This window comes from Cheilinus undulatus, linkage group 15, assembly GCF_018320785.1.
Source record: "Cheilinus undulatus linkage group 15, ASM1832078v1, whole genome shotgun sequence".
Taxonomy (NCBI): Eukaryota; Metazoa; Chordata; class Actinopteri; order Labriformes; family Labridae; genus Cheilinus; species Cheilinus undulatus.
This window is the reverse complement of record NC_054879.1, coordinates 31,907,768-31,935,461: the sequence shown is the minus strand read 5'-3', so window position 1 is coordinate 31,935,461 and position 27,694 is coordinate 31,907,768.

The following is a 27,694-nucleotide window of genomic DNA, read 5'->3' as shown; positions in this document are numbered from 1 at the left end:
CCCCCCTCCCTCTCGACTCGACTGTTCGGTCACTAAGCTCAGACAGTCTGCGGCCTCTCCAGCCCTGGCCTGTTCAAATATGCAGTTTTAATTGAGTGATAATGAAGAGAGCTTGTCTGAGATGAGGTTAACAGGAGTGTATTAATTTGAATAGGGCCCTCTGGATTATCCTTGGCTCCCCCGGCTTCTCTGAGCTCTGGAAATGGGCTGCTGTGCTGTCCACATGGGGAACCAAGAGCGTTGCATTTCTTTATGGACCACAGGGCAACATAAGGGTCATTAGCATGAGATTCAGACCAAGTGTTTATTTCTCTGTGTGTCATGGATCCAGCTAGGTTTAACCACCTTGACACAAACTTTGGCGGACAATGGTGTGAGAGGTGACCAATGAGGAGGAGAGCTAATAACCAGAGGGCAAAGATAAAAAATCTATATCTCTTAATCACAATGTAGATTTCTATCTTTTTTCCTATTCCTCTCCCCGTCTGTCCCTCTCCCTTTCTCTCTCTGTCCTCCACCATTGTTGTTATCAAATGATACAGTTGCTCAAGCGCAGCGTTTGAATCCTAAGGACCTCTGGGAGAGGATTTGTCTCCACCAAGCCCCTTCTAACGGGGATTAAGAGGATTAAAAACCATAAAATGACCCCAGCTCCAAGTCCCAAGAGCCGGGCCCAGCTTGCTTCAGCCCTGCCCAGCCAGGACTGGAGCGCAGGCCCCAGGCCTTCTTTACCAACGGCCCCTTAAAGCCCCCAGTTAGCATGACAAAGGACAGAGCAGTCCCCTGATCCGCCAAGGAGGCCGTACAATGGAGTGGCTGCTTTCGCCCCTGCTCATTTTCATGGAGACAAACAGCATTACACTTGGCAGTGACATTGTTCTAAACTTCAACATGGAGCCCCTCTTTCTCTGCAGAGCTCAAGGTGTCATATTAATTATTTAAATCTGATGTGGATTTTCAGCGAGGGATCCCTCCAAGGCCTTACCCGCAGCCAGAAGGTCTGGGATCTGCATTCGTTTGGTTAATTAGACCTGAAACCACGCTTTGATCTCTGCCAAAATCGGAAAAAAGGGAAACTTCCAGAATGAATTATTTTGGCCCTAACCTATTTTTTTCCATTATAGATCTTCCCTTCCTGATTTTATCCCTTTTATCATGTTGTGAACACAAATGCGTGTTTGTCACCCCTTGAGTCTGCTGTGTGCAAGCCTGAATCGGAACGAACAATGAGTGAGTTTAGGGTTAAGGATTTTGCAGTTAACCAGCTTCATAAGGTCAATGATGAAGGTAATTGAAGGCCACTTTAATCCACTCAGGAGGCCTGACAGAACCATTTACTCGTGTCGTCTCACCAAGAGGAAGGTACAGTTGGACTCAGATGAAAGGAGAAAAAATAGAGGGGAAGATAGAGAGAACAAGACAGCAGAGGCCGGGGTGGTCTCTCTCACAGAGTCTCATTTAAACGAGTGAAGACTTTGAAGGGGAAAGGTCCAAACACAAGAAAGTTGGAGCCAAACATTTTTATGCCACAATGATAGAAAATAAAACTTTGATAGCTGGTAAAATGTTGGGTTTATCACTCTTTAGATCATGATGATTTCCACAGGCTGAGGTCGAAAAAGTCCTGGAGTAGCTTTATTAAAGCCAAACTAACAATGCAGCCCAGTGGGAGCAGAGCTGGCAGATGTAAAAATACATCATGGGGGTGTTTGGTGGCATTTTAGCTCTTGGCTGGGTTTATCAAACAAGTTTAATAATACGACTGTAAGAATGGGTCACACAGGAGTGGGTGTGCCAGACAGGACAGTCACCCAGACGTGCATTAAGCTTCCCGTTGTCACCATCTCAGATATATCCTCAGACAGCCCACTCCGCTGGATTCCATGTCATTCCTCTTTGAACGGCCAAATTGACGACTTTATGCATAATTGAGGCTTGTATTACGAAAAGGAGAATGAGGGGAGCGTCTCCTCTTGAAAGGGGATTGAAGGGAAGCTGGAAGAGGGGGAGGAAAAGAGAGGCAGCTTCTCCCCTGGTCGAGATGAGGGAGACGACAAGAAGGGAGAGTCAGGGGATGTCAGAGAGCAACAGAGAGAGAGAGACATGCTGATGTTTGATGGGGAATGAAGACAGTCGGGCTCATCTAACGGGAAGAGCTCTGCTGGAGCTCCTCACCCAGCCCAGCTACACACTGAGCCCCCTCGCTAGCTCCTCTGAGGCCAGGCTGTGTTGAGCTCTGGGAGCTGTAAGTGAATTAAGCCCCTCTGGTCTACTTGGAAAATTAATTTACTCTCTCGTAGTGCACACAGCTCAGAAACGCACCAAAGAACAGCATATCACTGGCACTGGGAGGGGGAGAGGAGGTTTAGGTCTTTAGAAGAGGATAGAAAATGAGAGCACATGTCCTGATGAGGAATATCTGTAATTGTTATCAGTGGCAGCTGTTGCATCACACTCCAGGAGGGCCACAATTTCTCACAGATGAACCTGGATGTAGTGGATGAAATTATTTAGCTAGAAGCTAACACATAATGGAAAATACTGTTAATAGGCTAACAGAATTAGAATCTTAATAACGGTCATTTTAATTGAAGAAACAATCTAATTTTCTTTCAGGGACTAGAGGTAGAGGCAGTCGTCTCTCACCTGTAAGGTCGTGGGTTCAAATGTCAAAGCATCAAGACACTGAACCCCAACTTCTCCCACTGCTACGTCAGTGTCATGCAAATATGTATGACTTGGATTAGTCAATACTGGTGGACACTTTACATTGCATCCTCTGTGATCAGTTTGTCAGTAAGGTATAAATGAGTAAGTGTGACCGGTGTTAAAAGCACTTTGAGTGGTCTGATGACTAGAAAGGCTTTGTACAAGCTCAAGTCTACTTACCAAGTTAAGAGATACCAAGTAAGTTTCTCAGCATCTCTACACTGTTAATCTGCAGATGTGATTGGTCAGAAGTAACTGTAGCTGAGTGAATTTGAAATGACAGGGGCGTGCCCTGACACTTGTCATCCATTTACACAACAGTGAAAGGAGGAGCTTCAGTACCTGGGCTGTAAAAATAAGTCCATCTAGAGATACCACATTTTTCTCGTAACTACTAGGTTTGATAACTCTAGATACCACTAGGGATGCATTAGCTATATTATCAGCATGATAATATAAAAAGAATAAAGAATAAAGCTATTAGCTTAAAAAGTAGATTGTCTGGGCGCGCCGGTAGTCGAGTGGTTGAGGCGCATGCCATATACGCAGGCGGCCCGGGTTCGAATCCGGCCCGTGGCACTATTTCCTGCATGTCTCTCCCCGCTCTCTCCCCTGTTTCCAACTCTATCCACTGTCCTATCAAATAAAGGCCAAAAATAAATCTTTAAAAAAAAAAAAAAAGTAGATTGTCTGTACCTGCAGATATGAAATTTTCTGAAAATATTTTATATCCAATATTTTTGCCATAAAATCTGCCTCAATAAGTTGTAAATATGGCCATACAATCAAATAAAGTGGTGGAGTTTGAGGCTGGACCAACAAACTTACATCTGCTGATTTTTTTGTTCTTTTATCTATTTTAAGTGTGTTTTAAGGACTGAAGTTTTAAGGCTGACCTACATGTAAATATTGGAATTGACATCAGTATCAGCTATAACTAATTTGTAAACAAAGCCAACCTTGTGCATCTCCAGATACCATCAAATTCAAAACCATCTGTTTGATTTATTTGAAGATAAAAATTCTCATCTTTACTACTGCTTAAACTTTACAGTTGTTTGGCTAACATTACCGCGACAGTCAGTAGCACACACTAAGAGAATGATTCCACAGATTCAAAATACACTTTATTATATAGGTCTACCTTTCATAAAACAACCTGGTTGGAGGTTCACAATTTGCTGCTGTTGTTAGACTACACATGAAATAAAGAAGATGTTGTGATTGTCATCCTCAGCCAGTCAGGCATCAACATTTATGGCACAATATTCAAACTTCAGATGAATGACTTTTACTTGCACTTTTAGCAGAATTATAGACCAGAAATTATTCTTCTACTTCAGCAAATTCTGATACTGTTATTATACTATAATGTGAGAATCTTCAGTTTGACAGTTGATTTTGTTTACTTTGGAAGTTTTGTAAGTGAAATTCAGGGAAACGTCTACGCACGTACCACAATCTTCCAGACCAAGTACAAGTACTTATAGTTAGATACTTACAAAGACAGAGTACAAATATAAGTACTTAATAATACCGTAACTGTTTTAAAATTATTTTTGAAAGTTTTATTTTTATCTAATGTTCTCTGTCTCTCCACTTAAAAATGTAACAGTGCATGGTTGAAGACATGACTGAAGACATGGCTCCAACTTTGACTACATACTCACATATTCAGATGCAAACATCATCTTTTAAAATGATACTGTGTACAATATCTGCAATGTTCTATGAGTGCAAGTACTTAGGCCTGGTATTGGCACCAATTACTGATACTGGTATCTGTGCATCCCTATTTCTGTTTTCTTTAACCTACAAATACATTGATTATTAATGCAGGTATTTTTCCCAGATTCAGGATAAAAAGGAAAATTGTAGTTTTTATTTTTTTCTAAATGAAAAACAAATTGAAATATGACATTTCATTTCATTGCCTGATGTCAACATGTGTGTAACTTCTGAGTTGTCTTAACACCTTGTTAGACAACACAGAGGGGCTGCCCATCAAATACAATCAAAGCCGCCTACAGTGGCATTAAATCCCATATGAAAGTCTTAACTCAGCCACGTGGGCCTCTTCTCTTCTGTTTTCCTGCCATCCTTCCTTCCCCTCCTGTACGAGGCCAATTTAACCTGCTCCTCTTTGCTCCATTTCTCAGATGTAGATCAAACTCACACAACAAATGTGTCTCACTCTAATCTCCCGTTTATTTACAAGGGAGGGCCCCTAACCCAAGCATGAGCACACACACATCCAAAGACTTAATGACAGTGAGTGAAATAATCACCCGCCTCGCCTGTAGCACCGTGGGCTTGAAGTTGACCCCCTGCCCTCCCAACACGCACACACACACTCGTCCACACAAGCAGCGGGGCCCTCTCCTCAGGCCCATACGACCAGCTCTCGATGAATACAAAGGATTGTGGGGATTAGCCAGACATTTGGTCGGGCATTGTTCTGGCTTACTAAATGAGGTTTGGCCGGTGGCAGCCGGCACGGGGGCCGGGTCCTGCGTGAAGCTGAGGCAGAGGTAGCGGCCGCCCCTCGGAGGAAGAGTGATAATTACCTCTTCCTGAGAGAGATGACAGCTTTGGCCTCTGCGTCCCTGAATCTTGGACATTAGCAACTGAATAGAGAGCTTTCATACTGTATATCATTTTAATCTTTCATGTTCAGATCCAGCAGATGGCTTATTACTGGCCTGGGTGAGGAGGCAGCGAGGGAGACAAATGGCCCATGTCTCTTTTAAGGAGGGATGCCGGGGAAATGGCATTCATATAGGGCAGGAGCAGCGGATAATTGTATATCTGGCTGTTTGGAGGTGCTCTGCTGCTCACACACTGCCAGCCTATAAATCATAAAACTATTAATCTTAGACAAATCCCACTCGGAAGGCTTGACGGAGGGCAGCGGGTTTGGAAAAATGAGATCCGTCCGAAACATGAAGGATTTTTATGTGACATGCACCATAAGTCTTCATGCATTCTTCATACATTTTCATTTGTTTACATTTGCATTTAACCTTCCTTCATATTAAACATAAAAATCAAATAAATCCCACAATGCACTGATTAAACCCTGCTGCATTTCCCAGTACTCCTACAATCCACTTCATGCATAAATAATCAAATTTGAGTTACTTTTATCACTTCATATTTGGTCTCTCAAGTTTTCAGATCTGACAATTGACTTATTCATGTTGCTTGACTTATTAATTATCTTATAATGAATAATAACTGCAGATTTCTGCAGGGGACCACACTGCAGGACAATCTTCAGAACCATATAAATCATCAGGAAACTGTCCAGAGAAAATGCACCAATAAAAAAGTAATAAAAGTCTCAAACCGGCCGATTCTTCATCATAAGGAGACATCTGTATAAGAACATATGATATCTATTACATCTCAATGCACTTTGCATTTAAAGACCACGCTACATCTCTCTTCCTCTCCTTCCATCCCTCTCTTTTCCTTTTCCTTTTTCTTTTTCGCCGCCTGTCTCCTCATTGACACCACCCATCCAAAGAGAAACAATACGGTTTCATCTCCGCGCTGACAATGATGCATGAGCCTGATGGAAAACACTTTTCAGGTGTTGTCATTATAGAGCCATTTTTTTCCATAGGCCCCATGTGAAAGAAATACAAAGACGGGGCCCAAAGTGTAATACTCTAATATCTCTGAAGCTTTTCATTGGCATCTGTGGAGCCTTGGCTGTTGGATTGTCTCCCTTTCAATTACCTGATCTTTTCAACTCGGCGGGAAATGAAAAATGTGCGGCACAGTTGGCGCTCTGGAGCAAAAAAGCCTTCACACCACTTCTCTCTCTCTTTCATTCGCTCTCTCTCCAATCATCTCTCCCACATGTTTCAGCAGAGTGCTGCAATAGAGGAGCTATAGTGTGATGAAAATAAACCCAACTTTTGACGATAAACAGTTAAAAACCACCACAACGCCACATTAATTTAACAGTGAAGCAAACCACAGATGAGTTCCTGCTAATATACTGAGCATCCCAACATTATGATGAATGGTTTCATTCATTCGCTGAGACTTTTTCTGGGTCGAACATTGACTGGGGCACCTCCAATTTCTGACTTCACTCTCTGTCCAGCTGCATCGCTGAAGACATTGTGCAGATCTTTATTTATCAAGACAAGATGTTTGAATGTTTTTCAGTGACACAGAGACGGGAATGAGGAGGAGGAGGAGGAGGAGATGCTGGTTATTAATAAAGCGATTTGCCAAATGAGTCATGTAAGCGAGACGGTTTGAAACAGGCCAAACAGCATCTGCTTTGAGCTCCTCCTGATATCCTGATTACAGCCGTTACATCATGTGAAGTCAACACAGTGTTTTAGAAATCCTGGTTCAATGCCACTTCACTTTATCAAAATGATTAGGAGGAAAAAAAATGCAATAACTCGTTCAATTAGCCTGATGTTAGCATATTCAGCTACAATTACAAATCAATCTCCACCCACAGCCCCCTCTTCTGCTTTAATATCCAACAGTTAGGAGGGAGTGAGGGATGCAAAGTGTCATTAAAGCTACATTATGCCGGTCGGGTTCATAAGAAATATGAAGCAATATCACAGCTCAGTAAACGCCTGACAAACATCTCGTATCACTTGAAAAAAAAGCAAACCCACATAGGTTTGTAGGAATGATGTGGTCGTTTTGTAAGACATGCTCTCTCCTTTTTTCTCGTCTTCTTTCAAACATGCACAGCACAAATATCTTTTGTGAAACATGCGCAACACCACAGAAAAGAGAGCACAGTTTACACCTCTGCAATCCAGCACAAAAGCAGCTGCATGCTGATTAGGGGCAAATAAAGCGAGCAACGCCTTTTGATTTTTAACGGAAAAACAAAACCGCACGAAAAGAAAGCCTCGCTCTCTTGTCTTGTCAGCGCTCCCTTCAGAAACAGAGAAAAAGATTTGAGATTTCAAAGTCACATGCAACCGCAACTGCATTGTCTTTTAACTGCGGTTGGAGTTCAAAACCTTGCAGCTCCTTCGATCGTGGCAAAGTGAATTCACTACACAGGCAGATGTGAGGGGAGAGCAGCTTGGCCTACTCTCCGTGGAGCCGGATGAAAAAAAATGCAGCTTGCTCGCAATAAATAGCAACATCTGATAAATACGGTACAATCATTATTTTGTTTGTGAATTTCTAATGACTATCCCAATAGCCTCGTCGAATCTAGCGAAATAAAAACACAATGAGCTCTTTTAACAAAACAAAACAGGCCTGAAATAAACACATCAGTCAATTTTGCATATTGATAACATTTTTAGCTTTTGTTCTTTGTGTGCTTCTGCTCCTGCCTTCACATGCCATTGTTCATGTTAATAAAATACCAAACAATCATTTTATTTTTACTGTGGACTCTCCCTTGTGGCTAATTACTACTCGACTCTAAGTGATGTTTCACCCCTACACAATAAAGAGGGACATGCTGCTTTCGCACAATGAACCAATAAATTTAGCCCATATCAAAAACAGTCCTGTTGGAGTGATTTGGCCAACAAATCAGTGAGCATGTGAGCCAGTTATCCAGATCACAGTGTGTGGAGGTTACCTCCTACTGCGCTGCGTTGAGGAGATCTAAGGGAGAGGCACGGAGCTCGGCTGGCCCGCTCGCTGGCCGAGCTACAGGCTGAGTTTCCAGTCTCCCGTGTGTGAGTCATTAGAGAGCTGCAGCAGCAGGAACTGTAGGGTGTCTCTGGTCTAGGGAGAGATCCAGCAACGACTGTGAAACAGAGCAGGACCGTGGAAGTACAGCAGATGGATACAGAGAGAGAGAGAGAGCTAGCACGGCACGCCTCATTAGCACCATCCCAGAGGTGAAGGGAAAGGGGCAGGGCGGGCTTCCCACTGGCCTCTCTGTGACTGGTGATGTCATCAAACTGTTCCCGTTCATGACTGGGATTGAAGGGGAACAGCTGGAGCCAGGTTCGAGCCGGTGACCCTCTAATCATGGAACTGCAGGCCTACCACCTAAAGGTCACAGCAAACAGCTCGATCACACTCAAACAGAGAGAGCAGATAGCATGCTAGCTTGAAGCACGTGTGCAATAACGATTGTGTTTTTGAAGTATTCGTGGCGCTGTGACACACCGCTTCATGCTAACCACTAATCACACACACCTTGCTCCTAACTGCCGTCATTATTAAACATCTTACAGACCTGAATCAATAGAGCTACATGGGGAGGACGAAATCAAAGGCTGAGTTTGGAGGATTGGTGGAAACTTTGTAGGGATTTCCTTAATTGGCCCACACTCAATATGGCTCAAAAAGCTGGAAAAAAATGGCAATATCAATGTGGAAAAGCTTTGTTTAAAAGCACAGCAAGAGCAGTGCAAGTGTGCAAATGTAAGCTAGTGTGTTAGTGATCATGAGGCACAGAGGGGAAAGAAAGAAATCATCGAGCAGGTGTTCCAACAATTGTCCTCAGATCAGCTGACAACTGTTGCTCTCAAAGTGCAGCAGCTTGAGATAAATGCTTGGTGTCTTTTTCCAGCCGTCACGGCCTCCTCGGTCTCACTGCTGACAGAGAAAGAAGACTGAGTAACACTATAACAGCCTGCTAAACAACCTCTCCCCACAGGTGAAGAGCGATCACGGCCAGAGCTTTCATGCTGCTACATGTTTGAAGGCTCTAGCTCTCCTGTGGGCCGCACACTCCTCCATTATTCACACCTCTTGCCTCTACTCATGACCCGGGCTTCATGCACTGACAGCGTTAATCACAACCGCCGTAATTGCATGTGATTGAGCCATGCCGACTGTCCCGTTTGATACAGGTCCAGACTGAGACCTCTCACTCAGCTCCCTGGAGGTCAAGGGGTCGACTGACGCAGACAGACACGTGCAAACCGTCCCCAGAGCGTGGGCAGGTGATGGGGAGATGATGCTGGATGAGAAAATGGACAAAGACATTCAGGCAGGCGATGGGGGAGAGATTCAGAGAGGGATGGCGAGAGGATGGGTCAGCAAGGTCGAAGAGGGTGATAGTGATTGATTGGATACATCAGCAGGTAGCTATTTTAGGTTTAATCAACCCTCCAAACACTGCACGTGTCAAAGCAGGAGGACACACAGACATAGCTAAGGCAGGAATTGCACAGCAGCCAACCAAGGAATTCATTTTAGCTATATCAGTGTGTCTATGCTGACAATGTCAAGGTCCAACCTCCCCTTCTGCTCAGAAAGATATTATGTAAGAGGAAACAGTTCACACCAATAAAGCCAAGAGGTCTCATGTTGGGTTAACATAAGATTTCTTGAGACTGACATGATAACACCGTATTTGAGCTCAGAGCTTGTGTTTTGGATTGGGGTAGGGGCAGCAGAAATAATCCGTAACAACAATCCTGGAATATTATCACTATAAAAGCTGATATGACAGCAAGCATATAGACTCGTACTAATTTAACCAGAAAACGTAAAGAAGCATTTGCACTGACATATGTTTTTGGCCATTATTTGCTTTCTTTCTTCCTTATAGTTAATCCTCATCCAGAAATCCTTAGAGGAAAGGTCTAGTTTCTTACCTCCAAGATGCTACAATGATCATAAATCCAATGCAAACAACTAATATAGGCTATAACAACTTTTGCAAGTTTTTAAAAATACTTTTACATCGTATGTCAACTGATAAGGCACTAAAAAGTGAACTGTTATGATTTTATATATTTGCTAGCAAGAAGCTTTGACAGCTTTATTAATCACCCAGCCATTAGCAAGGTGTTTCCAACCAAGGTAGGACTAAAACCTCCTGATGACTACATTGTCCTGGCTTACACTTAAAGAATATCAGCCATGCCCCTAATAAAGCAAACAAACAACAAACAAACAAAAATGGAGAAGATACATCAACCCCCACCACCTGCCCATGATAAAGTCTGCATCCACAGCAAAACTGTTGAGCCAGGCAGTAAACCATGAAAAACAGCAGTGTGAATATGACTTCCAGTGCTCCTGCAGCCAGACCTAAATGGACACGTGAAAAACTGCAATTTTGTGCACTTCCACATTGGATTTTTTTTTTTTTTTGTACCATAGAGCTTGCCACTTGGGTATAGATCAAGCTTTCTTAAATTTAGCGTGCTACTTTTTTTTTGGTTAGCATATAAGCTTTCCGATTTAAAGAAAGTCCTTCTTTACTGACTTTTTGTATTCGCTTATAGCATTATCATTAGCTATGGCATTATGTTACAATACAATATGATGTTACACAACATTATGCCACACTTTACTTCACTAAACAGTACAATACACTTCATTGTCCCCTTTGGGAATTTTTTTCTTGGATTAAAGTGCTATACTATAGGATATGATAGATTGATTGGTTACAATAAAATACAGTGTTGTATGATTTGATGCTAATTAATTTGCAACAATGTGATATGAAAAACTTGGTCTTCCCTCTGGAGAAATTTCTCTTGGACTGGAATGCTACACCATATTCTACTTTAAGGTTTAACACAGAAGGGTGGGATATATGATAAAAGGATAAGACACAACATGGCAATAAGAGTGATACAATATACATGAGATACGAAATAATACAACAAGACACAATACAATTGGAAATGATATAATACAATATGATTTGACATGATACGATATGATGAGACACCATGAGATACGATACGGTATGATATGTTATGACATGATTAAGGATGTTCCTAAGCATCTATCTCTCCATTAGGCTAAACACTCATTTAAATTTGGTTTAACTGACTAGTCTAAAGAGAAGAAAATCCTTAGAAAACAGTCAAATTCCTCACACGGTCATTGTGTCAGTAGTTGTGATGTGAGCCTGATACACTCTCTATAGTGTGGCTAACATTAAAAGCTAGCTCTGCCAGTCTTCGTTTCTCCTTGCAGATTAATATTGTGCTTTGATATGCGGCTTATTTTCACTTCAGTTGAGCAGTTACACGTGAGTTTAACCCTCGACAGCCTACATACCACTTTATTTCCAATTACTACTTAAAAAACTTTCAGACCGCGCTGCTCCTAACTGCTAAGGTACCGCTAAGCTTCTCATATTAACATTCAGTGAAGTGCCGGGGGAAAGCTCAGACAGAAAGGCCATGAACTGAAGTGGCCTCAGACATTATAGACCAGAGTTTAAAGCCCGTGTTTATAAAAAATGATGGGTTAGATTAGTTTAACTGATTCATAAATCTTGCGCCGGTTAATTTGATGAACAAATTTAGCCGTCTAACCTTGCACATAGACATGAAATGATATGAAACGATACAATAGGATACAAAAGGACACAATATGACAGGAGATAATATGATACATCACAATTCGATATGAAATGACACGATATGATACAATAGTATATGATACAGTACAATATGTTATGCCTCATCACAATGTCATGATATATCACAATAAGATATGATACAGTATATGATGTGATAAAAGTTGCAATATGATTTTAGAGGATGAGATAAAATAAGTTTACATAAGATATGATATGACATGATGATGTGAAACAAAACAATACAAGATTACAAGATAACATAAGAAAAGATAAGATAAACTTTATTTTCCTATGGGAAAACTGTCTAAGACTAAAATGCTGTAATATACAATATATTACTATATGATACGATACAAAGGGGTAGGGTGGGATGCAATAGGTTGACAGAATAAGGCACACTAATCTACATTACGCTACAATATGATGAGACACAATATGTTGGGATGCAACGATACAGTAAACTTGATTGTCCCCTCTGGGAAAATTGTCTTGGACTGAAGTGTTGCACAATTTGCTACAATAAGGAAAAAATCAAAAATCAACATGGTACAAAAAAAAAAAAAAAAAAAACATATCATTTAGATTGGTTATTCCTCCTGGGGTACTAGAGCGATAATAGACGATGATAGCAATTTCTATCATAGTGTAAAAGAACGTTAACATATAATGCAATTAATTAACTACATTAAAATCACAGCACAAATCCTGACCTACTGACAAGAAAGAGAAGTTTTTGATAATCAAAAACCAAACAGTAGTGTAAAAATCCATTGTTGTAATTAAGGACTTTGACTCTTATTTACTCTTTTGCTGTGCAATACATGTTTAAAATAGCTAATCCCAATAGTCCAGTAGGAGGAATAACAAAGTAGCTACATTCAGAGTTACAGGGGTCATCATGTTAGCCTGAAGTCAAATGGCTTTCTGTGTGATTAGACGAGGCCAACGGCCCTGTTTGATAAATGAATTTAAGCTTTAAAGCTGCCACTGTCATCCAATTAAGACTGAGATAATGTGTTTGTTTTATGGTTATGAGATGTAAATATAATCAGGAGCTTATGTGTTGTTTCTAAATCAATGCTGTTAATGTACAGAGGGAAGGCTTTTGTTGTAGCTCTTTCACACATTGATGCACACACACACACACACACATTTCACCCAGCATCACATTGCTTCAGGAGGCAGGTTGGACACATCTCACTGTATATCTTTATCAAAACTGAGCTGCATTATCATAATTGTCAGCTTTTACTGTATCTTGTCTCTTTAACATCATTTTGGTTGTATTTTTAGATCTGCAGCCTGCTTGAGATTCAACGGCGCTAATTAAATAGACAGAGGCTCTCACCATGCCAAATAAACTGATGTCTTTTCCCAGGAACTCTACGAAGACTGTCAGCTGAACCTAAACACACGCACACGCACAGACACACTTCAAAACAAACGATCCCGCCAGCGAGCGATGCAGAATCCGTCCTGATTACTGCGATTGTCACCGGCTGACCAGCGAAGTTGTGAGGAAGCTTAAAGGGATGATTACTGCAACGATAAAAAGTTTACCTGTCTGATAAAGAGGGAGAAAGTGAGAGGGATGGAATGTGTTTGTAATGGAGCGTGTCTGCATGAGTGTCTGTGTGTGTGAGAGAAAGAGAGAGTCAGCGAGATAATGACCTGCGTGATTGATAATCGATGGCCTCCCTCTCCTCTTGTCTCATGTTTCTGTTCAAGGCTCATGTTTTAATGTCGCTCCTCTGCTCGCTGACCTCATTAAAGGATCTGGTTACCCTCAAACAGCTTTTTAATTTAGCCTAATGATTTTTTGCATAATAGATCAGATACTTGGTAAGCCCCAGGGAGCAGCCCTCCTCTTCAAGGTGCCTTTATAGTGAGAAGAGCCGAGGTTTGGGAGGTTGTTATTGTGCTATACGTGTTTTTGTTTAATTCTGGGATTCTTTCTTTAGCTGCTTGGCTTCTTAATTCATCTCTTTGTTGGTAAATGATTGTGTCGGTAAAACAGAAGCGCCCTCTTTCTTTGTTCACATCAACAAAAATGAAATCATTTAGGAAAATCAGATTACATATGGTTATGGATAGCTGAAAACACTGAGACAAACCATTTTAATGGCATTGCTGGCATCTTTGGCATAAGCGTGTCAAATTTGTTTGGTTTTTTAAATCTTTTTTTGCGACAAAATGTTCCTTTGGTGAATAAACAAAATAACTAACAACTAGTGCATTCAAACTTTTAATAATAGCATATCAAAAGCTAAATGTGGCTTTTACAATACATATACTGTTTATCAAATGAGAAGTGACAAGAGAAATGAGGTCCAGGCTTGAGAGATCCATTCATAGCTACTTTATCAGTTTAAAAAGATTTTCAACAAGATTTTACAGTTGTCCCTCTAATATTTGTATCAATATATAAAGCAATCAAAGAGATTTTGGGACAGGAAACAGCTCAAATTTTGTAGAGACAGAGGAGACAGGAAAATTAAAGATTGCAACTTTGCAAAGCCAATGGATCGACTAGATTCCACATCTGGATACATCTTGCAAAGCTTATCCAAAAGGCTTATTAAAAGTCAAAGAATGAACAGACTAATCAGCATCGTCATCGAGAGCCAGTAGCTATCGGCATGGACTGGTTTTACTGCAAGCCTGTAAACAATGGCTACCTATGTAGAGATTGGAGTAGATGCAGATCATAGCTGGACAACATTTCAAACAACACAGAGAAATGAGAAATTGTGAAATTTCATCCCTGCTGTACCATCCACAGTCATGTAAAGGATATTATTAGAAACTGGAAGCGTTTAGGAATAACAGCAACTCAGCTATGAAGCAGAAGATCACGTAATATTCCAGAATGGGGTCATGGATTGCGAATGTGCATGGTGAGGAAAAGTCGCCAGCACACTGCTGATCCATAGCTTAAGAGAACCAAACTTCCACTGGCCTTAATGTAAGCACAGGAGCTTCATGTAATGGGTTTCCATGGCTGAGCAGCTGTATGCAAGCCTCACATCACAAAATCCAATAGCAAGCATCAGATGGAGCGGTTTAACGCACACCAACACTGGACTGTGGAGCAGTGGAAATGTGTTCTGTAAAGTGATGAATCACGCTTCTCTGTTCGACTGTCAGATGGATGAGCTTGGGTTTGATGGATGCCGTGAGAGCGTTACCTGCCTGAATGTTCTGTGCCAACTGTGAAGTTTGATGGAGCAGGGATAATGGTGAGGCTGTTTTTCAGGGTTTGGGCTAGACCCCTTATTTCAATGCTTCGGCATACCAAGACACTTTGGACAATGCTATGCTTACAATTTCTTGCAACAGCTTAGGGAAGGCCCTCCTCTACTCTGACATGTCTGTGCCCCAGTGTACAAAGTAGCAACTATAAAGACATGGTTTGAGTTTTGTGTGGACCAACTTGACAGGCCCACACAAAGTCCTTACCTCAACCCTATCTAACACCTTTGGGATGAACAGGAATGGAAATTGCAAGCCAGGCCTCCTCGTCCGATGTCAGTACATGACCTTATAAATACTCTACAGAATGAATGGGCACAAATTCCCTCAGAAACACAACAAAATCCTGTGCAAAGCCTTCCAAGAAGAGTGCTGTTACAGCTACACCATATGGTATGTATGTATCGCCACTAAGTGTAGTTTGGTATATCATCGCCATCTGGGCCTGAAACCCACTTGCTCATCCCTCCCGTAAATGCATCAGCTGCTGTGTTACACCTCCTGTTAAAAACAAAGCTTTGCATGCTGTTGTTTTTAACAGCTTTTCATCCTCTTCTTGCTGCTACTTTTATCCTGCACTCCTGCAATCTAGGGTTATGGTTGTGGCATGCCAACTCATTAGCAAAAAGCCTTCACACATGCAGCTTACATGCTATGATTAAAGGCTATGAACTATCAAGGGAAGCACGTGGAAAAGCGAGTAATGTTATTTGAACGGTTTTCTACAACGAACTGTAGAAACAAAAAAAAACAAAATATAGAACTAGAAAAGCACTCAGAGAGCGCAGACCTCTGCCATTAGTCCTATCTCGCAATAGTAAAGAATCCTTTAAAAAATTCCTGGATCCAGGGGCGCACTGGTAGTCAAGTGGTTAAGGCGCGCACTATGTACACGGGCGACCCGGGTTCAAATCTGGCCCATAGCAGTATTTCCTGCATGTCTCTCCCTGCTCTCTTCCCTGTTTCTGACTCTATCCATTGTCCTCTCTCTCTACTAAAGGCACAAATAAGCCCAATAATATATCTTAAACTGTGTTGGATTGATCCTCTTTTTAGAATTGTTGACGATAACAAAATTTTAGCACAATGCTAGCCTTTAAAAATCCTCCTCCTACACTTTCATAAGAGCGTTTAAAAGATCCTATAATTTAACAATGACAGGAGTAAGTAGTTTGTGTAAGAGTGCATGGGTATTAGAGATAGTTGAGGTATGCATTGTCTGTTTGCATTGCCTCTGATCGCTCAATAGCACAAACCTCTGTCATAAACAACCAAATCATCAGAGATAAAATTATGCACAGCACTCAATCTCAGGTTCATATGCATTTCTCAGAGAAGTGTCTTGGGATCTTAAAGTATGCAGAGCTCATCGCCTTCTTGTATACACAGTGAATGAACTGTCACACACAAAACCCCAGTGATGAATGGAACTCAAAATCAATTTTCTACAAATGTCTTGGGAGGGATCCATCCCCTCCATGTTTAGCAGACTGAACTGTAATCTGTGCAGCTTCCAACACAAACATATTCCCTTCCCACACCCACAACATAGCCAGAACCGCAGCGTCGCACACAAACACGTACAATCACACACGCGCTGTGAGCGTGAGGGGAAGAGACAGCCTCTGTCCCTGATCAGCAGTCACCCAGGCCTCTTCGTCTCGACATGATCACTGCCTGTCATTAGTCAGTTACGCTGTAAATTATTTAAACATGCACATGTTTGGAAGCTTCTAAACACACCAGACACAACGCCACGCAAAGCGCTTTCATGCGCCGAGCGACGCGCTGACACACTCTCTGAAAAACGGACTCTTGGAATGAATGAATAAGTAAGGCAGGAAATAAATAAATAAGCGAAACAAACAAAAAACAAGCCTTCGGTGGGGAGGGGGAGCCTGAGCAGGGGGATGACGGCGTAATTTAGCGCTCCACTTCAATCCCAGTCAAATTAAAAGGGAATCTTAATGCATGTGTCTCTCCCAGCATTGATGTGTTCTCTCTCTGTGATATGGCGGCGAGTTGGTAGCGGCAATATGCCTGACAATCTATTCCCAGACTGGCCTCGCTGCCACTCAAACTAAGCAGAGCGCTACTGTAGCTATTAGACAGGTTCTTTTGGGGAACTGATGGCTTTACAGTGAAGAGAAACCATCAGCACTCTTTTGTGTGTATTTTTGTGACTGCGTGCACATGCAAGGCCACTTAAAGTCTGCTTCTGTGCGTGTGTTTGCCTGTTAGTACTGTGTGTATATATATGCATGTTCAGTATGAGTGTCAGAACTCCAGGGCCTTGTAATCAGCACTGAGCCAGCGCTCAACAAGGCCATTCCCCACCGCTGAGCATTGTAGGGCCTCGCCAACCGGAACTTAAGACAACATCGAGCACAAAGTGGGTAAACAGTGTTTGACATGTTTTCAATATGGTTACATTAGAACAAGCTGCGTTTGACTGAAAAGCTAATATTCAAGCCATGCAAATCATCAATCATGGGAAAAGGCCCATTAATTATTCAATAAAACAGTCTAATTCAAGAATCAATGTAGGGAAGCGGAGCGAGGGATGAGGGGGCTCCCAGCAGAGAGAGAGAAGGAGAGAGAGAGGGGAGTGGGTAATATAAAGGAATAGGGAATTACCCCTCTCTCTCTGAGCTGTGGCCCATCTCGTCCCGAGCTGTCAAAAACAACTGCCGCTCTCGCGTTTCATCTCGCCAAGTTTAAAGACGACTTTGGAAGCACTTCATTTTCCTCGCAAAAAACTCGTTAGGTCTTTGTTCCTCATTAGTTCCTCTTCTTTTCTCCATCTCTGTCTCTGTTACTCCTCCTCTGTTGTTCCCCCCTCTCCTATATCACTCCTTTCTTTTTTCTTCGAAGTCGTCGTTACGGCTCTTACGACCGCCTGGCTTGGGCGTTTTGAAGTTTGGTATTGTGCCGTCTGATCTCGGGGCAATTACAACTGGGCCAAATCTCTTCCTTGGGAATTCATTATTTACGTTCAATTAAACAAATTCATCAGCGGTCTCCTCGGCAGAGTTCGGGGTGTGTAAGTGGTCGGCTGTAACGAAGCCGGGGCGCAGACTGGCTCAATCAGCTCTAATACAAAGACTTGTGGTGTTTCCTCCAGCCAGGCCCCCCGGCCCCCGGCACCTCAAAGGTGTTTCACAGGCTTCATTAGTCACTGGGGACTTCTAAAGTCCAACAGTACAGCCACTTCAAAGCTCATTAGTATCTATTATTAATGAATTAATATCCAATATCTTTGATAGACCACGGCTATCGTTAAAAGTTCTGGACCCAGACTTTACTTCATTGGGAGCTCGTTTGGCTGCCAGCGTCTGAACTTCCGCTCTTGCAACTCTTTGCAGATAATTTGGGCTAAACCAGGCCTCAGCAGCTCCCTCGGTTGCAGCGCTGTGAACTCTTCATCCTCTCGTGCTCGTAAAACTCATGAGGTGTCTATGAGGCGTTTAAAGCCACTCAACCACACGGCCACAGCTGGCCTATCTGATAACAACTGTGTGGTTCAGGAACAGAGGAAAAGTCAATATGGAGTGGTTAAAGAGGGTTCAGGGAAATAATGGGAGGAACAGAGCGTTCAAGAGGATTTCTTTGTAAATCACACAAGACATTAAACCCATTTACATACAAGATGTGTCGCATTATGTCAATAAATCAGATAAAGACTGTTTCTTCAATACAGCTTCATTAAAAGCCTTACATAGCTTATTTTTCTGTGCCTCCATCCTTCACAGACAATGCACAAAACACATATGCACTGGTAAAGTGCTGAACCTGTTGAATGCTGTAGATTATTTTGTGTAACACCTGTCCTAAATCTCATAAATACTACTACCACTCACTGATAAAACCTGTCTGAAGGATCTTTGCTATAAACTTGTGTCCAGCTGTTAAGGATGCCACATTCTAAAGACATATAGTAAGGACTTAAGCATGTTAGATCCCTCTAGAAACATCAGTAATGTGCCTTTTGTGACTTTCAAACAGTATAACTCATATAGAAGCTCCTTAGGAAATAATGCGTGGTTGCAAATGATTCCATGTCGGCATGAAGAACTCAACATGGCAGAACAGGAAGTGATTTCTGCATGAAAGAGTGCTATCAAAATACCCCAGTTCAGGGCCATTTACAGTTCTGCCAACCAGTCGTAACAGGTGAAAGAAAGATCTACTTTTCCTGAGTCCTGAAAGTAGTAACAAAAAAAATTAAGTTTTAAAAGCTCATGAAAAAACAGCAGCAGACATGGATTAAAAATCTCAGTCTTAAGTCTGCAGGAGCAGAGTTGAATAATGCTTGTGTATGCAGTGACCACTTCCCAAGGGGTAAGGCTACAATCATTTAGCCATTTAACTTTATATTTGTGTCTAAAATCCAAAGAAATAGATAAATGCAATATTTTAAAAAAATCTCAAGCAACCATGCTGAACCAATAACAAGATAGCTGTCCCTTAAGCCGCTTTTGATCTCTGACCCGCCCACACAAAAAAGATTTAAGCCTCAAAAATCTTGTATCTCTTCATCTGCTGAGATGTGTACTAGGTTTGCAGGCCAAAATAATTCATGACATCCTACACCTCCATGTCAGGCAAATCTGTAAATCTGTTTGAAAAAACACTTTTTAATGAACTGTAGGGACTATACCCAATATATGATGAAATTTTCTGATAATACCTGCAGCATGCAGGTCCAAGTAGAGCTTTGGAATACTATCATTCCTCCATTCCCAATGGTTTTCATCCAGTATTTACACTTTCTGCCTTTTATCAGACTTTCATGCATCATTAGGATCACATATTGGGCCCTATGAAATCCGTTGTTTTATTTTTTCCAAATTCCTTTTTATTTTCGTTTTTTTCCAAATTCCGTTTTTTCCATTTTTAATTTTTTTTCTTTTCACTAATTTTTCCATAAAAAAGAATGTTATGTTTCTGTAAATGAATAAAATGTTCACTAATTCAATGGAAATAACCTTAAATGTATTGAATGAGCTGCAGTTTGGATAATCCTGATATAAAATAATTTTAACTAGTGTAACAGTCAGATATTTCCAACATTTTAAGACATATCCACGTGAATAATCACACTGGCTCCTAACTGATGTTTATGATCTAAATGAAGAAATCCTTCTGTTCTCTCAAACACAGAGTGATAATAAATTAATAAGAAGGTGACATTGAACATAAATGGTTAAAAGTAAACCTGTTACCTAAACTTTTCTTTATTCTCACAGTCTGTAACAGTCCATGCAGTTTGATGCTGCATTGTTTTACTCCTGACTGTAACAGCTCTCTCCTCATCTCTCTCCATACATTGCTGTCTGTCCGTCTGCCTCATATCAGACGCGATGTTAATGCAGACATGTGTTGGCTAGGTGAGCAACCAAATGGAACTACAGTATCTACAGGAGGAATTATTAAACTAACTGATACTCAAAAGTGACATCATTTAGACTATGGGACTTAGTAAAATCTCGAGTCCATCCGGCTTGAGTTTGAAACCTTTGAGTAGTGAGCAGGTCTTCAAGTTGTGACTTCAGCTATGTGCTTCATGCATAGACACACGTCTCTCTCTCCATGACTCTCTGGTGTGGTGAGGTAAAATAACTCGTAGCACGGATGACTTTTCTTGAAGGTGCAACATTATGTCGCACAGTACTGCCCCGTGTTGAGCTACATGATGTTGACCGGTGTTTTGTGCAGCTGCTTTGACATGCTTTGTATTGTTTAGGAGTGGGCGGGTGTTCAAGTGTTTGTGAAGTGAGGCACAAGTTGTGCCCCGCTTTAGTGATCCCCCAGGAACATAACCCCCAGATATATGTTCCTCTTTCTAAGAAACACAGCATTTCAGTCAAATTCATCCATTTTCCACGATTTCCACGTTAAATAGTAGATTCCCTTTTTGTTGGCCAATTCTGCAATTCCGTCCGTGATTCCATTTACGCGGATATCATAGGGCCCTACACATAACAGCAAAGCCCTAAATAACATTCACCTTGTTGTCTTTAAACCATTTCCGTGTAGATTTCGCTTTATGCTTCAGGTCATTTAAAATAAATCTCTTCTCAAGCCGTAGTTCTCTTGCAGACTGAATGAGATTGTCCTCCAGGATTTTCATATATTTTTTATACATTTTACCTCCTGCCTTTACAAACCTTCCAAGGCTGGCTGCCGAGAAGCATCCCCACAGTATGATGCTGCCACCACTGTGCTTCACAGTGGGGAGGGTGTGTTTGTGGTGCAGTGTTTGGTGTCTGCCAAACAGAGTATCTTGTATGATGGCCATAAAGCACCATTTTGGTCTCATCAGACCAAAGAAATTTCTTCCACTTGGCCATGGAGTCTCCCACATGCCTTTTGGGGAACTTTAGTCAAGATTTAATGAGTTTTCTTCAACAGTGGCTTTCTCTTTGCCACTTTCCCATAAAGCTTTGACTGGTGAAGAACCCAGGCAACAGTTGTCATATGCATAGTCTCTCTTGTCTTGGTGTCTTGGTGGCTTCTCTCACAAGTCTCCTTCTTGCACATTCTCTAGGCTTGTGAGGATGGCCTGATCCAGTCAGACTTACACATGTGCCATATTCCTTACATTACTTAATGATGGATTTAACCAAACTCTAAGGGTTGTTCAGTGCCGTGGAAAAAAATTTGTACCCATCCCCTAACTTAAAACTTTTCAGTAACCCTGTTTTCTCTGAGTTGCTTGGAGTGTTCTTTTGTCTTTATGGTGTAATGGTAGCCAGGAATACTGCCTAACCAGTGACTGGACCTTCCAGACACAGGTGTCTTCATACTACAGTTACTTGAGACACATTCACTGGACTCAGGTGATCCCTATTTCCCTTATTGTGTTTTTTTTTTTTTTTTTTTAATTGGATGTAAAATTATTTGTCTAGTCTACTGTGGAATTGAGACTCATCAGATGAAAGGTGCCACTCCAGGGATAAAAGAAATGAAAGCTTTAACACAGATGTCACATGGAAAAGGAAATCTTTACCCGGAAGTAACAGGCAGCAAGTCTGTGATGGACCAAATGTTCTCAGTAAGAAAAGCAGTTCTTCTGACAGTAACTGTAATCAGGGTCACAAGAGGAGACAGAGGACAATCACAGGAAACAAACATGCACTGCACAAATGTGCTCCCTCTCTGTGTCTCATCACAAACACACATCAGCACAGGCGTTCAAGGAGATCATGAAACACAACACCGAGGGCCCTCTCTGTGCATGTTAAACAATACTCTGACTGTCAACAATCAGGCATAAATTAGCAGCTGTGGCCTCTACTGTATTTATTCTGGTAATTACCTCCCAGGAGGGCACACACTCACACATGCACACAGACACCACAGTGTGGCACGACACACTTGCACCACACCAGCCCGTCGCCTCGGAGTGGGAGGAGGGAGGGGTGTGTAGACATCCCATCAACAATGTGCACGTGTGAGCGAACATATGCGTGCGAGACGAAGAATTATTTGTCCCTTTGATTGTGTTTGAGAGCTTGAAACCTTCTAAATGAGTGAGCTGATTAAAGCTCATCATTCGCTTCCATTAGAGGACAGCAACCTTGCAGACAGATAGTGACTGATTGATTGGCAGTTCTGAAAACAGTACCGATTCGGATATCAGAGTTCAATAAAACCTGACAAAGACGAGCGAAACAGATAGCGAGGGAGAGAGAGACAGGAGGGGAGGAGGATGAGAGACACGGGAGCGAGAGAGGGAGACAGGGACACAGGCAATGACAGCCACATGAAATCTCATCTCCATTTTTGACAATGGGGGAACCATCTGAAGAGCAGAGAACAGAGGGAGGAATTTAACTGCTTTCATCTTGTCATAATTATCTCCAAGAAGCCACATGAAAGGGAAAATCTGTGTTTTTTGTTTATAAATTAGAGAACAAGGACATTTTCTGTGTCAACTTTGATGGCATTTTTCCTCTGTGCATGGTTGAGCAGTCCTGGGCTAATGATCCCTTCACTTCTTAAAGCGGAGGAAAAAAGCACTGATGAAAATTGCAATAAAAACGACACTAAACACAATTTAGCAAATGAACGGAGAGCCGAAGTGTCAAAATTCAGAGAGCATCATTATCAAAATTGCTTCAATTGTTGTGCACTCAAACATCTGTGAATTCAGAAGTGTTTCACATCAACGGTGCCGGAGAAAATAAACAGAACATGACCATCTGGAGGGAAATGGCAGCGACTCTGACCTGACTCTTAGTGAGTGAAGCAGTTATTTCTCTAAAGCTCAAACATCATTAAAAAGAGCCGAGGTCATTTCTATGATCCATGCAGTATGGGCAGATCAACAAATGGAGGCAGAAACCAACGGCAACAGCGATCAATAGTTCCCATAAAGACACACAGGAGCACTCTGGGTATCCATCAATCTCCACCCTCCGACAGGGAGTTAACCACAAATGGGGAATAATAACTGCATGGGTTAGTTGGCGCCTTGTTGCCACTACTACTCTTCTCAGTGACACTTTATTATAACTCTACAAAATGGGCATTTGTTCTGCTTCACAGGGCTGGCGTGCACTTAAAACTCACAATAAAACACACTCCACAAACCCAAATTACACTTTTCCTAGTTGGGACACTGTGAGATTGGTTTTAAATCATTTTAAATAGAAGTTCAAAAGTTTTTAACACCAAAAATAATGATTTATTCCAGTTTTAATGGTGTAGCTGCTAAAACTATCCAAGGCCCTGAAGGGGAGCGCTTTCAGAGACCCAGCAAATTTGGGGGCCCATGAGGAGGCCAGAAAAATCAAGGTTTATGTAAAGCTAATCTGTGATAATTTTACATTTATCCTGGACAATAACACATCAAAGCAACAAAAATGAATTGCATTTATTCATGCAGTAGTACAATATAAACTTTTTCAAAATATGACGCCTCTTTATAAAACAAAATCACCTTTGTTGCAATATAAACAATGTGCAGGGGCACATCGACTAAGCCACTTGGAAAGTAATGTCAGACTTCATAGCTAAGCCATGATGTGCACAAAGGTACCAGAAAATAAAGTAAAAGGAACTGAGAAAACTTCAGGAGAAAACATTAAAAAATTGCAAAAATAGGTTAAAAGTGGGAAAAAATGCAGGAAAAGATGATGGTGAAAAGAGGTTAGAAAGGGGCAAAATGTTGCAAAAATGAATTGATAAAGTAGTGAAAAAGTGTTATAGAGGGGTAGGGTGTGTTAAATGAGTCAAATGGGTCATCAAAATGGGTTGAAAGTGGCAAAAATGGGTAGAAAAAGTAGTGAAAAGGGGTTAGGGTGGCAAAAAGGAAGGAAAATTGGCAAAAATGGTAAGGATGCATGACACTGGATTTTTGCCAATGTCAGATAGGCCTATGCCTTTATTTACAGACTCACTTTAGCCAATACCGATATTTGAATATGTTTTATTTAACTAAAAATTCAGTCCTTTGAACACAATTTAAGGTTTGAGATAACAAAAGAAACTTTTTTTCTTAAAACACACTTTAAAGTTTAAGGGATGAGGATGTATAAAGAAAAAGATCTCAAATTTAGGTCTATTGGTCCATCCTCAAACTGCTAATTTATTTATATATATGGCAAAATTTTACAGTTGATATATGCTGATATTCACAGGCAAAATATTGGATGTAAACATCAGCAGAAATTCTGATATCTGCTGATGCTGATATCAGGCCAAATGGGTTTAAAGTGGATACATTTTGCAGGGTGAAAGTGGTGATAAGGAGTGAAAGAGTGGCAAAATATGGTGAAAAAGGGGTAGGAACTATCAAAAATGTGTTAAAAGTGCAAAAAATGTTGCAAAAATGGGTGAATAAAGTTGTGAAAAGCCGTTTAAAGTGGCAGAAAGGGGTGAAAGCGGTAAAAATGAGTTAAAGAGGGAAAAACAGGCAGGAAGTATCAAAAATGGGAAAAATGCTGAAAAAATGTTGTAAAAAGTTAGGATGAAGTAGTGAAAAGGGGTTAAAGATTGGCAAAAAGGGATGAAAAGTGTCAAAAATCAGCAAAAGGTGTCAGAAAGTGTCACAAATGGGTTAAAAGTGGCAACAAAAATGCAGGAAAAGTGGTGAGAAGTGGTTATAGCTTGGAAACAAATAGGTCAAAAGAGGCAAAAAAGGGGCAAGAGATATCAAAAAAGAGTTTAAAGCAGAAATATTTAGCTAAAGTGGACAGATAAAGTATTGAAAAGTGGCGCATGGCTAACAACAAGAAGTGTAATGCACATGTGCAAAGAGCCTACTCACACATGGCTACTGACATGAGCCTTTATGAACATTTGCTTTAAGTCTCCTTTTTCAGGGAAAATGTCTGTTGGCAATGTAAGTGGCAAATGAAAGAGTTCCTTTTTTTAACTTTCCTTTTTTAAGTACCCTTAATGAAGAGCCAAAATGCAACAATAAGCAACTGTTTTCAGATAAAATCATCGTAGTCATGATGTGGCCTAAAATATCAACGGAGGTAAAATTCAAAGTGATCGAGTTTTTCTAACCCTACCCTTGCTGTGGAGGATTTTGAAATGTTAGGATGGTCTCAGCATTTTCTTTCTTCTTTTCCAGTCAAATGAGACACATTCAGGCAGATCTATAACCATCTGCAAAGACAAATCAATGATCAATGATTAATGTGCACTGACAAATAAAGGCATATAGGCTTCGACCAGTTAAAGCCAACTGGCCCTGAATCAGTCCAGCCCACTTCCACAGACTTCCTCCATCAGGCTGCCAACTGCTGAGCCGTAGCAAAAAGGTTTACCAAAGAAACACTTCATAAAAATGCCTGTCATCTATCACCTCACTCACACACAAACATCCCATGTTTTTTGACGGCTCTCCAGTGCTAACTCTGTGAACTGAATGTGGACTTCTCTCACAGCTGAAGCAATCAGAGGCTGCAAGTTGAGCCTAATGTGGCCAAAAAGGATGTGAGGCGGCTCCAAAACATGCACGAGGCAGACCGAATCTAATTAATGTTTATTAAGAGTCAAAGCAAGGGAAACAGCCAGGTTAACTTCTGCTACTGCCATCTTAAATCCTGATGACTCACGCTAAACTACGCCAGCCTCTATTTTGAGCCAGTTGTGGTGCTCGTGTTTAAAGAGAGCTCACAAGGACGGCTCAAAGTGAGCCATATGTCCTCACTCTCTGCACATTAAGCTGCAAAATCTGTGGTCATCCATCACTGCCTTGTTAGGGAGGAGAGAAGCTGAGGAAGGGCAACATATTGCTGCAACATATTGGAAGAATACCAACACATAGACAGAGGGCATTGTAGATTGTGCAGATCTATGTCTCAGTCTCACTCAGCCTCTATTCTCTGCTATTGTGAGGATGTTGAATATCTGCTTTCTGTCCCTCTGTCCACTCTGCTCTGACCGGCCCTCTCTGGCCATCTGTGGCCCCTCTCACTTTTGACATTTAGCCCAGGTCAGCCCAGGTCAGGCGTCTCAGGTTTAGCTATTGTTTCAGTTAAGCAGACGGTTTCTGTCTCAAAAACTCAGACACGTTTACAGCTTTATCCCTAACTCCAAAACATGTCAAGAATTACAGAAATTCACCCTGAATAAACTTTTACAAGTTGCTCCACAAAAATAAGACAACTGCTAAAATTCTGCTCTACCCTGACCAAAATAAATATATAGAGAGCAGGAAAGGATTGCATAGAGCGGAGAGGAAGTATCCAGAGACATCATGCAATATGTAAATCACTCTACAGCAGGGAGGCCGAGGGGCCACGAAATCTGCGGGTGTTATACAACCAAACAGAAACCAAAACAACTCAGCAAAACACCACAGAAAAGTTGTCTGCGTAAATTAGACAAACAAGCAGCAATAAACCAGCCAGGGAAAACGCTCAAGGTTTTCCTCTTGACTTGGCGGTCATACACGTTTTGTTTCACCAACACCTCTTTGCCCGCTTTTTCTTTTTTAGCCTTAATTGCAGTTTACAGGGAAAGGGTAATCACTTGTGAAACAGGGCGTGTTATTTTCTTGCCCAGAGTGTGAATCCTAAGCAGGCCAATCGCCGGCTCTATCGCTCCATCTCTCCGCCGGCTGAATCCTAATGGCTGGATGGAGAGAAGGAAGGAGCGCAGGGAACGGGGAAGGAGAGCGAGAGAGAGAGAGAGAGAGAGGCTGACAGCGGGGCTTGACATGGGCATTAAATCATGCCCCGAGGAATCCTCCATCCACGGGCTCCTGACAGCCGCGCTGTCATCACGGCCAGGCCACTTCCTATGCCTCTTGACAACACTGGAGCAGAATTAGTCAGAGCATCAGATGTAAATTGGCGCTGTTCAAGGATGATAATGAGCACCAAGATACATGTCGGTGTCACTGACGGGACGCCATCATGATTGGCTGTCCCTCACACTGCGCTCCATTAGGTCTAATGGTATTCAGGCCAG